Source organism: Pararge aegeria, chromosome 14, assembly GCF_905163445.1.
Source record: "Pararge aegeria chromosome 14, ilParAegt1.1, whole genome shotgun sequence".
NCBI lineage: Eukaryota > Metazoa > Arthropoda > Insecta > Lepidoptera > Nymphalidae > Pararge > Pararge aegeria.
Window position 1 is genome coordinate 15,291,848 of NC_053193.1, and position 20,208 is coordinate 15,312,055.

A 20,208-nucleotide genomic window follows, 5' to 3' on the forward strand; every position below is an offset into this window, starting at 1 on the left:
AGTTATAGCTCATCGAAGTAAAATTCAAAAAGCCACAAACTCCGCAGGAACATGTTTTTATCTTTGCATAGTATGAGACAAAGTCGCTCCCGCTGTTTGTACGCTTAGAACTTTTAAGCTTCGCTACGGATTTTAATGCAATTTTGAGAAATACATAGAGTTATTCAAGACGAACTCCCGGATAATCAGGAATTCTACATAGACGTAGACGCGGCCATCAGCTTCAATCGCCCTAAGGTGCACACTACTAATATCCAATTTCAATTTAAATTTATTTGCATTTCACATTTCATTACTCATACATTGTTCATAATAATATCACAATAATTAAAAGCAATTGTAATGAAAACCCTGTTAGGTTCCCTGTATTCTTTTTTTTTACATACAGAGTTTTTTAAAAGTATTTTTTTAAACTTCCATTTAATAAATCAGTTCTAATATTATATTTAAAAGAGTTATAGAGAGTATGTATTTATTTCTGACTGTGACAACGTATAATTCATTGAACAGATTTTAAGGTGGAATAGGAAATAGGCGATCCCGTGGAGTTTATTTTATTTCGAGCAAATCATAATTTCACCGCGGTCGAAGTCGTGGGCAACTGCTAGTAGGAGATAAAAGCAAAGTAATTCAATGATTTGTATTGTTATGTCTTAACAAATATATATTTTTGGGCGCTTCCATTGCAAACATTGACCAATACCATACGATTTAATTAAAATAATAAGTAATTGTATTGTTAACCACTCCAAACTGCCACACATTAGTATATATCTTAGAAGTCGGGTCGGGTCGCTATTCTTCTTCTTGTCCTCTCCTTCCATTCACTTTTGTTGGGCCGTAGTCTACAACGCTTGTCCAGGACGGATTGGTGGACTCCACACACCTTTGAGAACATTATGTAGAACTCTCAAGTATGCAGGTTTTCTCACAATGTTTTCCTTCACCGTTGAAGCAAGTGATATTTAAATTACTTAAAACGTACATAACTTAGAACAGTTAAAGGTGCGAGCTGGGATTCGAAATCGGCCACCCGAAAGTGAAGTTGAACTCCTACCCAATGCGCTAACGCCGGTTCAATTAAAGATTAAGCCAATTATACAAGCAGCGTGATAGAATTTAAAATGTTGAGATTTTCTGGTTCCGATTTAAATCCCCTTTCACGATGCCAGATAGAGAATATATTTAAATTAATACAAAAAATGTGTTTCGTTAATGATAAGACTAAGCAGGGGCTTAGTTTCGGAGCGGTATAAAAAACATATTCATAGTTTGCCGTAATTTGACCTTTCTTACCTGATTTTTTCATGCAGAAAACCCTTAACATGTGTTCCAAATGGCGTTCGCGTAAATGCATGTGTTTTTTATTTCATCTTTCAATTATTTTCAAAAGGGAGTATGAAAAGAGCAGTATGATTGAGATTTTTTTGTGTCACGTCAGTATGGAAGAGTAATAAAATGTTGGCAGGGTTATTTTATTCGAAAGCGGACCGTCTCTAATAAATTTAATTAATGATTTTCATTCAACTTAAACAATGTATTTCTTGAAGCCTAGAACATCGACAGCCCTCTTAATCTACCTCGTGTCTCTTAACAATATTCAAATTAATTGAAGTTTACTGCACCAGAAACGACAGCAATTGATTTAGTTTTTACCGCCGTCGCATCGCACCGTTGAAACTCTGTATAGCGTGTCTTTTGTGCATCAAACAAATTTTGCTGATTTTTTTTTACCAATTAGACATTGGAAAAGATCACACCGTGTTACAGCGATAGTTGTCAATATATTTCTCGCAGAAGGCACCTTCGGGTAGACGTCCCTCTCTCCCCCGATGTCGTTGAGCCCATGGGCGAACTAAGAACTTATAGCGAACTTTCGCGGTGTCTCCTATCCCCAGGTGACGCTGTTGCGATTCTGAAGGTGCTTATCAGCTACGATCGGAAAAATTATGAAAAAAATATTTTGCTACACCAAGAGATGTGAGCGACGTTAGTGAAATCGCACTATAGCTATCCGGTGCCTAATATTAAGGGTAATAGGTATACCCTTATTAACAAGGTAGCTCTCCAAAGCAAGCGTAGCTTGTGGTATAAGTACTAAGATGACTGATGAATATTTTTATGAATAATATACATAAACACTTATAATATATAGCTACACACCCAGACAATGGAAAATGTTCATGTTACATACATTTTCCAGCTGTGGGATTCGAACCCATAGCCTTGTACTCTGAAAGCAGAGTCCGCTGCTCACTGCGCCAATCGGCCGTCATACCAGTGGGACGTTAAAAGGCTGATGGTGAAGTGAGCATATAGTTTGATCGGAAAAACAAGTACAGTTTATCTAGATATAAGATTCGATTGATTGTATATTCATCCTTTAGTTTGAAAGCTTATTCATAAACTGGTTGTTCCGATTTGCGAGAGAGCTAAGGCGCCGATATCGATCTTATCTGCCTCGTGTTCTCATTAGCTTCAGAACCTGTAGTTTCTAATTAACTCTCTTGTAAAGTTTTAAAATAAATAAAATTGAAGTTTTTGACTGTGATCGAAATAATTGCTTCTTACTTTTTGGGTTAGGCTAACGTTAAACTAAAAATTAGCTTTATAACACCTTGACGACCTTCCTGGCGCAGTGGTCAGCGCTGTGGTCTCAAAACCTCAGGTCCCGGTTTCGATCCCCGAAGTGGTGGGTCTATTTGAGAATTTATTATTTCCGATTTTTCTTCTGGTGGGTGTTTTGATCTGGTGAAAGGCTGCGGGCGTGTTGCCAAGCGATTTAACGTTCCGGTACGATGCCGCGTAGAAACCGATTGGGGTGCTATTCCCCAAACGGGTAAGCCCGCGACCATCTTATTCTGTATCATCACTAACTTAAAATCCGCGCAAACTTTTAGTTTTTTATCTAATGTTGGCTGATATTTATGTCTACCCATTATATCGTTTCAGATCTGGGTAATATGACGAGAAAGTAGTAGAAATAATGATTTCATGCCGCTCATATTAGCTGTATATCATGCAAGCTGTCTCTATACGAAATTTCTAGTAGAGTTGAACGTAGCTAAAAAAACAAACAAAAAAACACATTGGCATCTATCTGTAGTAATAATACAGATGCTGAGTTCGACGCGATGTTTTGTTCGCTGCCTGTATGCTAGAATTTTAGGGATGTTACGGTACGCCCGCATATTGTACGAAAGAGATAGAATGAATTCTGGCGCCTTTTATAAGTTAATACTTTAATAGTGCGTGATAAACACACCCAAAGAGTCGATAAAAGTTACTTGACACATGAACTTTAGAAAGGCCTAAAAAACCAACTACCCAGCGGGGCTTATCGTTTAATTTATGAGCGAGACTAAAGCGGCATATCTAACCATGTTATTGGAATTCGTGAAACGTACATTTTTCAAGTAAACCGGCTGCAATGGATGTTGCATTACATGAATTGTAAGTAGCATCGCTATCCACAAAAGGAAGGTGTAATAGAAAGGGTTTCGTAGAAAAATGTAAATCGTCTATGCTCTGCTCTGAGTAGGATTAGAGTTATGGGTCACTTGACCCTAGCGCGGGCCGTCGATGGAATATCAAATGGCATGTTTGTGAGATAAACGCGTATAAATGCCTTTTAATACGGTGCGCGTCCGAAATGCTTACGTGCTCATTTGTTTATCTCGAAGCCAACGTTATTTATACTCTATTTTTTCTATCTTGTCTTATTATACTTACTTTTAAGTGTATTTTCATTACTTTTAAGTGTAAAGCGTGGTTTAAAAATGAGTTAAAACAATTAGTAACTTGGTATCCCGATAAACCCTTTTAAAGCTTTTTTTTTATTACATTTTTATTGATACAAAATATTACATCCTTACTACTACTATGAATGCGAACGTGTGTTTGTTTGTCCTTGCTTAGTGTTCTGACCAAGCAACCAATCAACTTAAATTTTGGCATAGAGTTAGTTGAAATTACGGAGAGTAACAAAGGCTACCTTACCAACGAAAACAAACTATTCCCTCGGGCTTAGTAAAAAAACCGTAATAAACACGGATGGAGAACACGAGCAATAGCTAGTATATAGATTCTTCGCATCCTTAAGCCTTGCCGGCTTCTGTACTTATTATTTCTTAGACGGCCGATTGGCGCAGTGGGCAGCGACCTTGCTCTCTGAGTCCAAGGCCGTGGGTTCGATTCCCACGACTGGAAAATGTTTGTGTGATGAACATGAATGTTTTCAGTCTCTGGGTGTTTATATGTATATTATAAGTATTTACTTATATTATTTATCAAAATATTCACCAGTCATCTTAGTACTCATAACACAAGCTACGCTTACTTTGGGGCTAGATAGCGATGTGTGTATTGTCGTAGTGTATTTATTTATTTATTTATTTTAAAACATACATTACTCTAAATAGTAATGACAGATTTTTTTTTACAATAAGACAAGTAAATAAAAATGAAGCATATAATGGTTTATTCAGTCAATGGGTTGGTAATATATAATCAATGCTACTTGCATATGTACTTAATAAATGTTTTTATTCTCTGCGTGAATTAAAAAAAAAAAACACTAGTATTTAAATATTATGAGTCGACATTTATTTTAATTCCTTTAAGTTTCAGTCTAATTAGTGTAAAGATTTCATTTTAAGATCTGCAATATTACTATCGTCACATTACGGACATAATAGTGTTCTTTACATAAAAGGCGCATTGCTCGTCTAGATCTCAATCTGAATGCCTATACAATTCCTCGTACCTACGCATAGGCAACCATCTTCCAGAATGCACCACGTAACATGAACATTGGAATTTTAAATTTTCTCCTCACATTTCAAGGAATCGTCCTCAAGAATCTTTCTTGTATAGATAAATGTTCCAGGAAAGCCATTGTGTTAAAGTCTAGTTTGTAATCGTAAATTTTCTTCGAAAATGTAATTAATCATTGATTAACTTGACTATGTTTTTTTGTTGGTTTAAATTTCTACGTATGTATGGAAATCTTTGGTCTTATATCGTATCTTAATAGTGTCGTCGTCATGCTCTGCGATAGAGGTTTTAGGACATTTTCATAGATTCATATGGGGTTACTAAAATATTACTTAGAGCTTAATACCAAGTTTATTTGAAATGCAAGTCAATATCTAACTCTCAGATTAGTTCTTTCAGAGTAGCCGTTCACTTAATAAGACTCAAAGAATTTGAAGTTGTTTAATTTCTTCTTAAATATATAAGAGCCGATTGATCTTTTTGTTATATAAAAACATTATTATAATCTTCTTTTCATTGTATAAAACAAAATAGCTCCCTCTGTTAGTACGTTTAGATCTTTTAAAGCAATCAGTTTTCAGCAATAAATAGAGTGATTCTAGAGGAAGGTTCATATGTTGGTTACATGCATGTTACCGTAGAGAAAAGCAAATAAATACAAAGATTTGTACTGTGATGTCGTAACAAACATATTTTTTTGCGCTTACATTACTTACTAAATGCTTACTTTAACTTACGAGATTGATTATTAGTTCTACAGAATTAGAATTGTATTATTAATCACTCCAAACTGCCCCACATTAAATAAATTAAATAAAGGGCGGGTAAATAATAAAGGGATATGTATAAAATTTTGATGAAGCAGACGATAATTCAATTTAAGTACGCAGGTTTCGAAAACTATTTAACCAGTGTCAAGTATAAGGAGACCCTTTCGATCTTAATCTTGCTGCCCGCACACAGTCAATATAATTTACAATATAAATATTGACAATATTTGGTTACCAATATGGCATACGGCAATACAATACGCGGAATATTGTCAATAATATATATAGCCATGGATTTATCTCGAACAACTCGGAAGCGCAAAGTATTCGTATAACTCAATCGAAACAGTATTTTGTTTGTAAACCTTAACGTTGCATTATATCAACTAAATGTAAGTTGAAGTATATTCGTTTCAGAATGTAATGTTCAATTCTATCAAACGTATCGGTTTCGGAGTTTACAAAATAAACCCATTTCCCAGTATTCGCTAAGTGGAAGCGGCTTCGAAAACAAAGCGCGTGCGTTTGTTCCGAGGAACTTTGATTTGTACAAATAACATTCGTGTTTGCTTTTATGATGTATTTTAGTAAAGGTGAGGTTTCACTTCAGTTATATTCTGTAGCACAAGATTTGCTTGCCCGCAATCGATGAGTTGTTCTCGCATATGGGCCTGGTGTTATTCGTTTAGAATTGCAAATCTTGTACGAACGTTCTGCCAAAGCCCGAACTGATTGTAGATAAATCTGCGCTTTAAAAAGATTCTAATAGGATGCATTTTACTACGATGTCGCAAGTATTTCGATACTCGAAAACGCTTCTTCGATTGAGTGCGAGCAAATTTTTTACTAAGATACGGTTGTAAACAGACAGACTTGATATACGGAGATAATTGGAATAAATTATTTTGAACAGAATTCTCACTATTTATGTACGCTTATCGCTTCAGCAATCTGCATATTGTTTTTTTTATCACAATATGGCCAAAATACTTGTGTCGTCGTGTCGTTTTTCAAAGGTCCATATTACAGTGTCTCATTGTAATATGGACCTTTGAAAAAGTTGATCGAAACTGCAACGTTTCCTACTAGATGACGCTACAGTCGCTATAAGACTGATGTGAAATGCATATACTAATTTCAGCATCGACAGTAGGACAGCCGTAGCTTAATTGGAGAATTCGCTCAGGCTGCGATTGCCAGAGAGTCGCAGGTTCAAATCCTGTCGGTTCCGCAATTTTTTATATGCATTTTAAATTTATAAAAACAAAATACTTCAACTATTAAGTCATTGTATGTCTTGCACGGCGCCACTTACTGAATTGATAAAGTTGCGTTTCCACCAAAGACGTGCAAAGCAACTGAGCGATGCTAGCACGTGTAGCGACGGGAAGAAGATGAGCGATGCGAGGTTTTTTCCACTGATCCCTGTTTACTATACACTTACAGTAGACACATCATATCATACATCACATCACACATCACATCACACATCACATCACACATCACACATCACACATCACATCACACATCACATCACATCACACATCACATCACACATCACATCACACATCACATAACACATCACATCACACGTCTATTTGCTATTTTTTCGCTCGCTTCGTCTCTCACAGCCATCCTTCTGAACTGAGCTGTTTCCACTATCAGTTCTGAGCCACGCTAAGTGAATGAAGGATTCGTTTGGCATTAGTCATATGTGTAGTGTTCTATAGCTGGATCCAATCACTGGAAGAACCACTGCCCGCTTTCTTGAACGGTGACGGAAAACATCGTGAGGAAACCTGCATGCTTGAGAGTTCTCCATAACGTTTTCAAAGGCGTGTGAAGTCTGCCAATCTGCACTTGCCCAACATCGTGGACTACCGCCCTAAACTCTTCTCATTCTGAGAGGAGACCGCGAAAGGGTTGATAATGATAAAAATAATAATAATAAATATACTACGACAATACACACATCGTCATATAGCCCCAAAGTAAGCGTAGCTTGCGTTCTGGATACTAAGAAGACTGATGAATAATTTTTAAGAATAAAATATATAAATAATTATCAAATACAGATAAACATCCAGACACTGAAAAACATTCATGTTCATCACAGAAACATTTTAAAGTTGTGGGAATCGAACCCACGACCCAGAAAGAAACTGGACTCAGAAAGCAGCGTCGTGATGATTGATATGTAAAGTTTCTCAGAGTGCTCTTACTTTAAAATATGATTCACGGCGCTTAGTGAGGAGGTAGGACAACATGACTGGGCGACCCTCGTTTGGCATTGGCCTCCAGTCAATCAGTCACGCCATCATTAGTGCTTTTACGCGCACGTTGAGTTATTTAGCTTTTTATCGCATCACATCCTCTGCACAGAGACCTAACCGACGGGTTTTTAAGTGAAAAAATGTCGTCTATCGCCAATTTGTTATTAGACTAGCCGTCGCCCGCGACTTTGACACTGCGTCACCGTGCAACAACGTAGTTTGGATACGTAAATGTTCAATGATTAAACTTCATTTAAATAAGGGTCTAAGTTTGAATGCATTAAGGGCCTTGAATTTGCCTGGGGATGAAATATGACTGATTTCCTATTGACCGACTGTTAAAACGACACGTTTTTAAAAATAACCTTCATTTTTGGCATTGAGTTAGTTCAAAGTACCGAGAGTAACGATTCCCATGGGATTTTTTAAAAACCGTATTGACTGACGATTAAAATGTCATATTTTTAACAATGAACTCTATTTTTGGCATAGACTTAGTTAAAAGTACGGAGTATAAAGGCTTTTATTAATGATTTTTTATATCAGGAAAACTAATGGTTCCCACGGGATTTGTAAAAACTGTTATAAACGCGGACGAAGGACGCGGGCAAAAGTTAGTTTTTTATAATCACCCTACCCAATATAATACAGCTGAACCTGTTTTAAGTTGTAAAACATATTACAATGTTCCTTCATATATTAAGGAAAAACTTTATATGAAGCTATAATCGACAAACCATAATATTTTGACCTGAGCGGTGCTATGAGGAAAACTGAAATATAATGAGTTGTTTATTATTGAGCGTGTTTAAGGAGCTGCTCATGAGAACCTATTTATGCAACTTATCATTAAAACGCAAACTTTATCAGCCAACAAGTTTAACCCTTTAACAACAATTTTTGAAATTTTTAATAAACCATTATATGATATATTCTGAATACCGTGTATATATCTTGTATATTCTATGCTACTCTATTCTATAAATCTGTCAGATATTACCTACAGCCCCAACGGCCGGACGTAGAAATTTTAAATTTAGATGGATAATTAGAATTTTTGAAATTTTTAATAAACCATTATATGATATATTCTGAATACCGTGTATATATCTTGTATATTCTATGCTACTCTATTCTATAAATCTGTCAGATATTACCTACAGCCCCAACGGCCGGACGTAGAAATTTTAAATTTAGAAGGATAATTAGAATTTTTGAAATTTTTAATAAACCATTATATGATATATTCTGAATACCGTGTATATATCTTGTATATTCTATGCTACTCTATTCTATAAATCTGTCAGATATTACCTACAGCCCCAACGGCCGGACGTAGAAATTTTAAATTTAGAAGGATAATTAGAAGGAATAGAATAGTATCGATGGCAAAACTGAATACCAATCAATGCAAAAACATCAGCAGTCGAACATGCTCACTACTGGACCAACGAGGCGGTATAAATATATTCGCAGACATACCTTTTCCAGTCTAATTGTCTCCAGTTAACGACCTTGATATGAATTAGCATTATTACAATGTACAGAATGCTAATTGACCATCTTATATGGCTGTCAGAATGACAGCAATAAATATAATTGAATTATAATGGCGGTGCGATTTCTCCATATCGATATTTTGAAATACTTGAACAAATATCAGCATTATATCGCGCACAGGCGTAAACATTTGTGAGTACACCGCTGAACGCTTAAATCGGTAACGCGCGCTCTGATTAGTTCAAATGCTTCATTGGATTATTTGAACTTCTCAGAATTAGTGTGGATGTTTTTTTGAAAACGTTTCGGCCTACAATTGATTTGTATAAAATTTATACTATGGTCTTAGAATGACAAAAAAGTCCGTCAATCGACTACTGTGTAACGTTTTAATAGATTAACTAATAGAAATTTGATAACTATCTCAGTCAGTGACATGCCCGTGTCCCGTTTAGTAACGGCAGATCAGAGTACTGGAGGAGGCGGGAGTGTGACCACCCCCTCCTCTTTCCGGGGTCGTACGAGGTGAAAAAGGGAATATAACGGAGAACGGGCAGCAGGGTCCTCTGTGCTACTACTACATATACATACTACCATCTACTGAAATCATCAACTTTCTGCCCAGAAAAACTGTCCATGCCTTCTGGTACAAAAATGTTTTCTGTACCTCATAGTTGATGAGATGCCTGTTAATCACTTTGTAGTTTGTTTAGTTGTTTGTAGTAGTTGGGTTCGTCAACATTATATTCTGAGCTAATTTTAATTTGAGCTATGCTTTAAAGATACTTTAATAATTATATGTTAGGTTAGGTTAGGTTAGTGTGCACAGGGTATGCAGATGATATAAAATGAGTTATATTAATCCAGTACGAGTTGTAAAAACTTAAGGGTAGGATTTTTATAACTCTTACATTGCCTACCCGTAAGTTTTATATATCTGCATACCCTGGGCATACCCTCTATGCACGCCGCTGCATAATATGCTAGGTTAGGAAGCGCGAGCCTCTGACCAGACCAGAGAGAAAATACAGAATTTATAAATAACAAATTACCTCTACCGGGGATCGAACCTGCGACCGGCGACCTGCGACTTTATATAAAACCATAGCGCACACCGCACCGGCATAGACGAATTTTGTAGACGAAATATTTACACCCAATTGTACTAATTATGTTCGAGTATAAAAAGGATCAGGCGGAAAGACGCCAGCGGCGCAAGATCTCAGAATTTGTAACTCATTACAAATTTGGTTGGTTGACACGATGATGACGATGATGAGTATAAAATTTGTAATTACAATTCAAGAATATAATGTTCATTGCTAAATAACCAACTATCATATTTAATCGTTTTTATCACAAACATTTTTGAGAAATAATTTAGAACAAAGTTTTTATAACGAAACGATTCAATTTAATTGTTTCTGAAAACTCCAATCCATTTATGACTTCTTGACAAACCGGATAGAATTTTTATTAACATTATAAATATGATATTCTCATTCGTGGAATTGGAATCGTAAGATGCCCATTTTTTACAAAATTAAATTGTCCGTTTGTGATTTAGAAATAACTAGGTATCATAATAGAAATAAGATAATAAGATTATTTTAATTATAGAATAAGTCAAAGTCAAATATATTTTTTATCATTAAAGCTGGAAACGAACGGCTCAGAACAGTGGATTTTGGAAATGCCTATATGTCTCAACAGTGGACGTCAATCCGTTGAAGTGATGACGATGATGATGATGATTAGTCTTAGTCAAAGATCATTTACCAAACTACATAACACAGATAATTGCTTGTCCATAGTAATAATATAAACGGGAAAGACGGTTTGTTTGTTTGTACCCTGTGTCCGGCAGGACAGCTGCACCGATGTTGTTGAAATTTAGAACATAATATATCTATAGCTTACATCCTGGATTGGATATAGGATATGTACTACGTATACTTTCTATCCCAAGAAGATATCCAGAATAGCTCACGCATATCTACGTGGGATATCTATAAAGGATATTCATACTTTTTATATCAAGAAAATACCCGGAGAAAGGTTCCGTGCGATTTAAACAAATAGCCTCTGTTATATTAGAACGGCACAGCTAAATTTGATTAGTAATTTGATTGCCTGATTCAGGAAACAAATACGGATTAAAAAAAGAAAAAGCCAGGCAGCCTATGTAGGTACATATATATAATGCATAAGTTTAAATAATGTGTTAAAACACAATTAATTATTTTTTTACTATATGAATTTCTTAAAGACAAGGCTGTGTGGAAGACGGCTAACGATAGTAACCGTAAAATAAATATACTACGACATCATACATCATACATCTAGCCCCAAGGTAAGCGTAGCTTGTGTCATGGGTACTAAGATGACTGATGAATATTTTAGTGAATATAATACACATAAATACGTATAATATACAGATCAACACCCAGCTACTGAAAAACATTAATGTTCATCACACAAACATCTCCAGTTTTGGGAATCGAACCCACGGACTTGGACGCAGAAAGCAGGGTTGCTGCCCACTGCGCCAATGTTGAAAAAGATCTTGGTAGAATCTGCCTTCCGGACCGGTGTTAGAATCACAACCAAGAGACTGACATGACGTTTCAAAGGTGCTTATAAATAAATAACTATACTACGATAATTGAATGAATTTAGATTTTTTTTCACGTGAAAGCGTAACAAACCAACTCACATTGACATTTATAATATTAGTAAGGATTAAACTATAAACATTTACGTTTACGTTGTTGCAAACTTAATTTCCATTGAACAGTTTACAATGGCGCTACTATTAACAACTCATACGTCCGTGTCGATAAAACATCCGACGTCATCACACGAATTCACAGAACAAGGCGGGAATTGTGCGCGCACTTTGCTCGACGTTTTATTTTACTTCAAGTTAGCCATTGTATGCAATCTCACCTGTTGCTAAGTGATGATCCAGTTTAAGATTGTAGCTGGCTAACCTGTTAGGGGTATGTCTTATGGCAGGTATAAGCCACTAGCTATTGCCCGCGACTCCGCCTACATCAGTTTCGGATTTCTAAAAATCATGACGTATAATGTGTTTATTTGGATAATAGTTAATACTCCTTCGAAAATATGTCTTATTTTAGGATAGGGATTTTATTATGCCAAAGATATGCTGCCGCTTTTTTTTTGAACTTTTAAACGGCAAAAAATTACGTCATTCACAACTTTAACCGTTTACGCAGCGCCATGGAAGCTCTCAACAGGAATATATTTTCGTTGATTCTCCTTTCCTATCGGTCGTAGCTTGATGTTTTTATATAGCCTATAGGATCCCTCGATAAATGCAACATCCGAAAAAAAAAGAATTGCTCAATTCCAACCAGTAGTTCCTGAGATATATGAGATTAACAAACTCGCTGGAGGAAACAAACTCTTCAGCTTTATAATATTAGTATAGATAACGCCAATCGGTTTCTACGCAACATCGTACCGCAACGCTTAATAATTAAATAATTAATTGATGGCGAGTCTCTGTCAAGCCAAGGCCTTAAAGCCTCCCATCAGCCCAGACCAGCGAAGATTGTAAATTGTCCCTGCTAGGGTTCGTACGAAACCTCCACTTACAAGACGACGACGATCAACACTACGGCACGGAGGCCGTCGAACGTCCGCGTCGATAAAACTTCCGACGTCATCTCACGAATTCATAGAACAAGGCGGGAATTGTGCGCGCACTTCACTCGCCGCTAATTTATAAGCGTGGGAGGTTTATGGTGATGTAGTTCGCGGCCAGCGATTCAGTTTGTGATAATTCTATTATTCCCGACCCTCTCCTATTTACCTAAGGGGGCGTCCATAAATTACGTGAGGTGTATTTTTTAATTTTCTGCTCCCCTAGGTAATCAATCAAAAATGATTATTGAGTGCCGGGGCTTGAACTCCAAACTAAAGCCAAAGTACAAATCATTAGGCTATCACCGCAGGGTCAAATGAACTACAGTAATACCCCGCTTTACGCGACCCCGTCATACGCGGTTTCACTATAAAGCGAATTTTCAAATTACGCCTCGAATTACGCAAAAGAGTACGTATACACATAATGTAGTAATCAACATCTCTATGGTGTCTTGACCGTGTGTCAAACAATTAAAAACAGTGTTGGGTGTTATGAACGTATTTTATAAGAACGTAAAAAAAACGCTACCCTAAAGACAATAGTTGTATTTTTTCGTAAAAAAATAATTAATAGTTTGTATTGCAAGTGTTCTTAGAGTTCAAGTGATTGATTAAAATGATTCGTATTTTTTTGTATTAAATTTTGATTATGTTTAATCATAGACCTCGAATTTCAGTTAACGCGATTATTACTGTATAAGTAATTTGAAATTATAGTCGTTTATCTATATAGAGAAGTGCTACTTATGATGTGTGTCCTAGTAACCCTCTTTCAAGAAGCATAGTATAAGAATACCTAACATACACACAACAAGCACTAGCAAATTCGTCAACAAGTCCACACTTAACACCTTCTGATCTGACGGCAGCACAATTAGTGCGCGTGCGCAAGTATCTCGATACTCCTATCACAGACCCTACTTGTGTAAATATTCGAGACAGATAGGTACTAAGTAATTATAGAATCAATCAGCGAATGGCAGCAGGAAATTAACTACGTCCAATCATTACAGCGAGACACGCAGCCTTTTTTTGTCTCGACCGTAAATTAATCATAAACGCGTGTAACTTAAGTCTTAACACTAACGTACACAAAATACTTCTGAATAAACACTGGCGCTCCTCAGGTCTAAAAGTGCTTTTATTTTTATGGTTGGTAAAAATAAAAAAGAAAGCACTATAACTAATAAAATACGGTGGTAACTTAATAGAACTTGTATAAAATTTTTTTTTTAAACGTATTGGAAATGCCAAATTTACAAACCTATGATATTAAATAAAGTATTTCAACATATTTAAACAAATAACTGAAGTGTGGATTAATATAATATCTGTTCTTGCTCTTGGATCTTTAAACACCCACTATTTGAAACCTTCGAACAAGTAAACATGTGAATCGTAAATACCCGTCCCGAGGACCTACACCTGTTTGCCTTATTTACTATACTCTGAATTCACTATAACAGATGACTGCATTATTAATGTGTGGCTTATCAACAGCATTGTTTTTTAAAATTATCGAATACGTTTAATCGAATGTTTTTTCTTGATATATATATGACTAGCTGTTGCCCGCGACTGCGTCCGCTTTTGTTTTTGTTTTTCGAAAGACATGTGCCTTATAAATGTGGCAGCACTTTATGAATTTAGGATAGCTAAGCCTGGTGTAAAATCGTAAAACACTTTCGTCCCCTCTCCCGAGAGAACTGAGCTTAATTTCGGGATAAAAAGCATCCTATATTACTTCTAATACCTTTAGGAATATGTGTACAAAGTTTCGTGATGATCGGTTTAGTAGTTTTTGCATGAAAGCGTAACAAACAAACTTACATTCACATTTATAATATTAGTAGGGATAATATATCCTATAAGTGCAATGTGAGAAAAATACAGTCATTTTTAGTTTCGAAAAGTCCTTGACTTTCATACAGCGGGAGTAGAGCACCACCCTAAAGATTCGCTTATGAGGCGTGGAATAGAGATCGATTGACTGACAGATGGTCCACCTGATATTGAAAACCATCGCTTATAAACAGAGCAAAAAAGTGTTTTACAAAGTGCCGCCCTGTGTCCATGAACCTGAGGCGATGTTGTTAAGCCTCACGTGCCTATAATTACACCATCCGCTCTGGCCGAGAATCGAACCCTGAACCTCCCACCGTAAAACGCGCCGCTGCGCTAGAGCGGTCGTCAATGAAAGTCACAATAGTTTTTGCTCGAGTCCAATCAGAATCGATGCAATGTTAAAGTGATTAATTTAAATTAAACATTACTGACAAGTAATTGTATTATACTATTGTTTGTTACAATAATAATAACGAATGGTTCACCAGAATGAGGCGCTAATTAATATTTAATGTGCTATGCTGTGATGGCAGAACAGAATACAATATAAGGCTAATAAGGGAATATAACAGAGAGCGGGCAGCAGCTTCCTTCGTGCTACTACTACCGGCTCCCGTTAGAAAAGGCCTTTAGTCTAGTGGAGGTGGAGGGTTTGCCAATAATTACCACGCTACACGCTTGGCAGACTGGTTGGCGATCGTGGTAGATAGTAATAAAACACAGACTGCCAATTCTCCGTTATACTTAATAGGCGATATATACTTAACAACTGTACCTACTTCAAAGATTTTAAACTAAAATTTTCGTGGCTAATCAACATGTCTTAAATATAGTTCAAATATTTAAGATTTGTCGATATTCATCCAAAATATTATCGTGGTATGTACCCGTTGAACTATATTTTAGAAATGTACCTACTTTGATATGCTTCTACGCTTTTATAATATGATTCCTAAGGTGATTTTGGACCTGCCAATGCACAAGTTTAAAGAATTTGTTAAAACACATTTATTACAGCGAGGTTACTATACACTTGATGAAATTTTTAATGACAAGGTTGCTTGGAAGCATCCGGCTCCGCTTTCAGCTCTCACAAGATGAATGAATGTTAAAATGCAAAATGTAAATTGTTGATGTTGGAAAAGAGCAACTGCTGAGTTTCTTGCCGGCTTCTTCTCGGTAGAATCTGCCTTGCGAACCGGTCGTAGAATCACTACAAACAGACAGACTTGACGTTTCAAAAGTGCTTATATTAGGCCTACTTGAAATAAATGAATTTTGAATTTTGAATTATGCCGTCACCACACATCACACTTCTTATTTTAATAGTATAAAATTAGGCATAAAAATAATTCCAACAAAAGAGTCAGTTTATTATGACTGCATATTATGAAAATTAAGCCTAATTTGCTATAGTCCGCGAAAAGCAGGAGAATCTCTATGGTGTAATTTATAATTTCTTCAATCCTAATACTCCACACCAAACAGATTTTCGGCAATGTACCCTCTACGCACGTTTCGCCCCGAAACCGGAGCATCCTCAGGTTGACTACAATGAATAATTGTTAAGACCTTTTCAGTGTTTGGTGTGGAGTATAAGGATTGAAGAAATTATAAATTACACCATACAGATTCTCCTGCTTTTCGCGGACTACAGCGAATTAAGCTTAATTTTCATAATATATCATGGATTTCCGCAAAGTAACGCCTGCTTCTATCCAATATTATCCCTGCATGCTATTTGGTCTCATGCTATAGTCAAAAATTATAATTAATAAAGAATCAATTAATTCAAAAGAGTCAATTAATTTTGACTGCATTTTATTAAGTCTCAAGCAATAGGTGACCCTGATAATGTTATTGATATTGAAAACATTATATTAAGGGACGTACGTGAGGGGTCCATGACTTGCGGCTAATCTTTACTTAACGCAGGTAAAACCGCGGGGAACAGTTAGTATATTATACGTACGAAGTAGGTATCCCTGCGCGAATAAAACAACAAAGTTTGTTTTGTTTTGTTTAAATCCCAATGATGCTTTAAAGTATGATTTATTATGAAATAGCTATAAGTTAAGCATGTTTGTTATACATAAATAATGACGAATGTTTTTGTTGGTTCAAATGATATATGCAGCAGAAGAAAAAAGGTAAGTAATTTTAAATACTTACAACCTATTTGTTGAATGGACGTTTGTGAAAAATATTCACCTATTGTTTTCTATCTAGCTATAATTACTTTGTTTATCTTATGCCATGTTTTCCAAAGCAAACTACATAACTTTCTGATCTCTGTCATTTTAATTCCGTGCTAATAATTTTAAACATTTAATTTATTTTTACGATATTTCTCTCTTTTACGATGATATGTTAACTTTTCACCAACCCAATTTTTCATATAAACTATTGATTGATTGTTTCCATACCTCCCGTACCATCACCGGAGATGGAGAACTGAATAGTTCGTCTCTTTACTACTTTTGCAGACATAATATAATGCCTGAGCTTTGCCAAATAGGTTTTCGCAATGACCGTATTCCCCCTTCGTCAGTATTCTGACTACCAACCAAATTAGATTTAGCTCGCATGGCCATTCGCGTGATGAAAAATTTATAAAAAAAAAACACTCAACCCCGCCACGACCGAGCCTAGCTTCTTCTGCAAAGGCTGACGGTCTGTATAACATATAGATAATATAAGGGCCCGATCTGATGTGGAGTACTGCGTAAGTAATGTATTCAATTAGCAATCTGTGTACTCACGATTAGATACCATTTTCACTTATTTCTTCCCAAAATTCATAGTCATTGAAGGTTATATAGCAACTTGTAATTTTTTTTATGATTCAAGTCAGAATAAATGAATGTTTATTATACACCGCTTAATACAGACTTCCACTAATATCAGATGCTCACAGTAACATAATTATATAGAAAAAAATCAGACGCGACGAGTTTTTGGATTACGAAAGTTCAGTAATACTCATAAATTATTCGATATGTAAATCATTGATTAGCGTCTAATAAATGTTGCAACGAGGGCGTCGGCCCTTGTCAATAAAATTCAGTGTACAGCCGTTGAGGAAGGAAACGTGCGTGTTTCACACGAAGAGCTATTTCTGTGTTGGCCGTCTTAGGCTCTGTGTACACGTAGACACATTTCGTTGACGAAATTACAGGATGCTGATAACTGTCAATGGACACCTCAACACATTGAAACGCTCGGGACACAAATTTTATACCATATAATATCTTGTTAGTAAGTTTTTTAGAAGTTGTAAGTGGCTATAAAAGCTATTTATTACTTGTAAGTTTCCAGAAAATCGTTATAAAACGCACTAATACACACACCGAACGCATGTTACTTGTTTGATGTAAACGAAATCTCTCCATGCACTTGATTTGTAGTTGTAAAGTAGTGGCACGCTATGTTAGCGGAATATGTATTGCTTTTATCATGGGTAAGATGTCTTTATTTGTCCGTCCGTCGCCACAATAACAAAAAAAAAGTTATAAATAAAATGGCAAATAGGTACGGCAACGGAACCCTTTGCGTCCAACTATATACCTCTCTTTCTTATTCCTATATCCTCGCTGCTTTTGGCTTTTCTTTGATTGTGTAGAGTGTCGGCAGTAAGATGAGTCTAGACACGTTTGTACAGAACCTTATGTCGCCGTAATCTGCGTTCTCAGAAGCGTACGTAGAGAGTTGTAAGCTCGAAAGTTTTCTATTTTTGTCTTCACTGTCAATGTCTAGTTGATATTTTATTTCATGTCCTTAAGTGATCTCTCTTGTTTTACTATTTCCTCGTACCGTAAGTTGTTCGAGCTTTTATGTAATCACTGATAACTCGTGGAAAAATAGTAGGGAGTTTATTTTATGTCTTTTATGTACGACATGATGTGTGATACGGTCGTTAGCTGTTCCATCCTTCTGATTCCCATACTTTCGATTTTTATTTTACAAAAGTTTCAGCTGATGAATTGGCCAATTTAAGCTTTAAAATAATATGGATAAGATCCGTTTTACTGTGATGTCCAAGTGAAATACTTGTTACATGAAAACGACTACTCGATTGCGAGCGAGCAAATCTTGTACCTACTAAAGGTACTGATGGGGTAGGGTAGGACAGGTTGACGATCAATAATTATACTATTTAATAACTTACACCAGAGCTTATCAATCTTGGGGTAGTTTTATTACGATTTGTTAAATTGTACAATACATTTTAACAAATAGTCTATTTATAAACAATAACTGGTTTTATATAATATGAATAATGCATTATTTGTGACTATTTGCCTAATTAACCAGTATCTGTCTATCTAGCTAGGTAAGGGCGCGGGCGCTTACCTGTCTAGGCGAAATTTCAAAATGTAACTATCGGCTTCCTATCTTGTAAGGTAACCAGCGCTTTTTTTAAACCACACTTAGGTTCGACGGAAACAATTATAAAAATAGTCTGTTATGACGAGACTTCTAGCTACTTGACCCCACACTCGGCCCCCCAAAATTACCCATTCCAGAAATATTTTTTTTAGTTCTGTGTATTTATGCTTAAAGTAAAAAAACTAAAATCACAGCTGTCAATACTTGGTTTTAAGATCTATGAAACTAATAAATCATCAATCCATCTATCGTGTCATTTTATTGGTGTTATGGTAACTTAAATTTAAATGGTTCAATAGTGGTAACCTTGCTGTAAGTGTGCCGCGGGCTGAGAAAGGTTGGGAGCCTTACAGAATACCAGTAGACTCAGCCCTCTAGCTAGTGTTTTAATTAGTGAGCAATTGATATTTATCACACTGCTCAATGCAGCAACCGTTGGCGGGGTGCCAGAGCGAACGCTTTGGATTAGAGACATTACGAGAACTTGTGATACTTTTAGAATAAGAATTTACATTGAAATGGTTCTATTAAGATTTACCTGTAAACAGCAGGTTAGCCTTTTACTCATTTGGTCGTCATTACACCAGTGCTTCTTCTTATATTTACAATCGTAAACTGAACGAAAATATTTTCCAAATAAAGATTTAATATGTACAGCGACCAAATAAACTCATGTGAGTTTCAGGATGCGAAGAATACTAATTTTAGTAGTTTATGTAATAAGACAAAAAAAAAAAAATTTCGCCAAATACTTTTTTTCCGTGCGATCTAACATCATGACGCCCAAAGTGGTGGTAGCCAGTTTCGGACTCTATTTCTGGGGACCGAGTTCGATTTCCGGTACATACCCCTAACTTCTCGTAGCTAGGTGCGTTTTAAGCAATTAAATATAACTTGCCTTAACGGTGATGGAAAACATCGTGGGGAAACCGGCATGACTGAAATGAAATGAAATTTTTATATTTGCCCACAAAATTGCT

At 36.0% G+C, this 20,208-nt stretch overlaps 1 protein-coding gene across 2 annotated transcripts in view; it reads left to right on the forward strand.

The window, feature by feature from the left end:
- Positions 1-20,208, forward strand: part of LOC120629114 (WASH complex subunit 1) — a 58,110-nt gene that overhangs the window by 8,256 nt on the left and 29,646 nt on the right. The window lies entirely within an intron of this gene.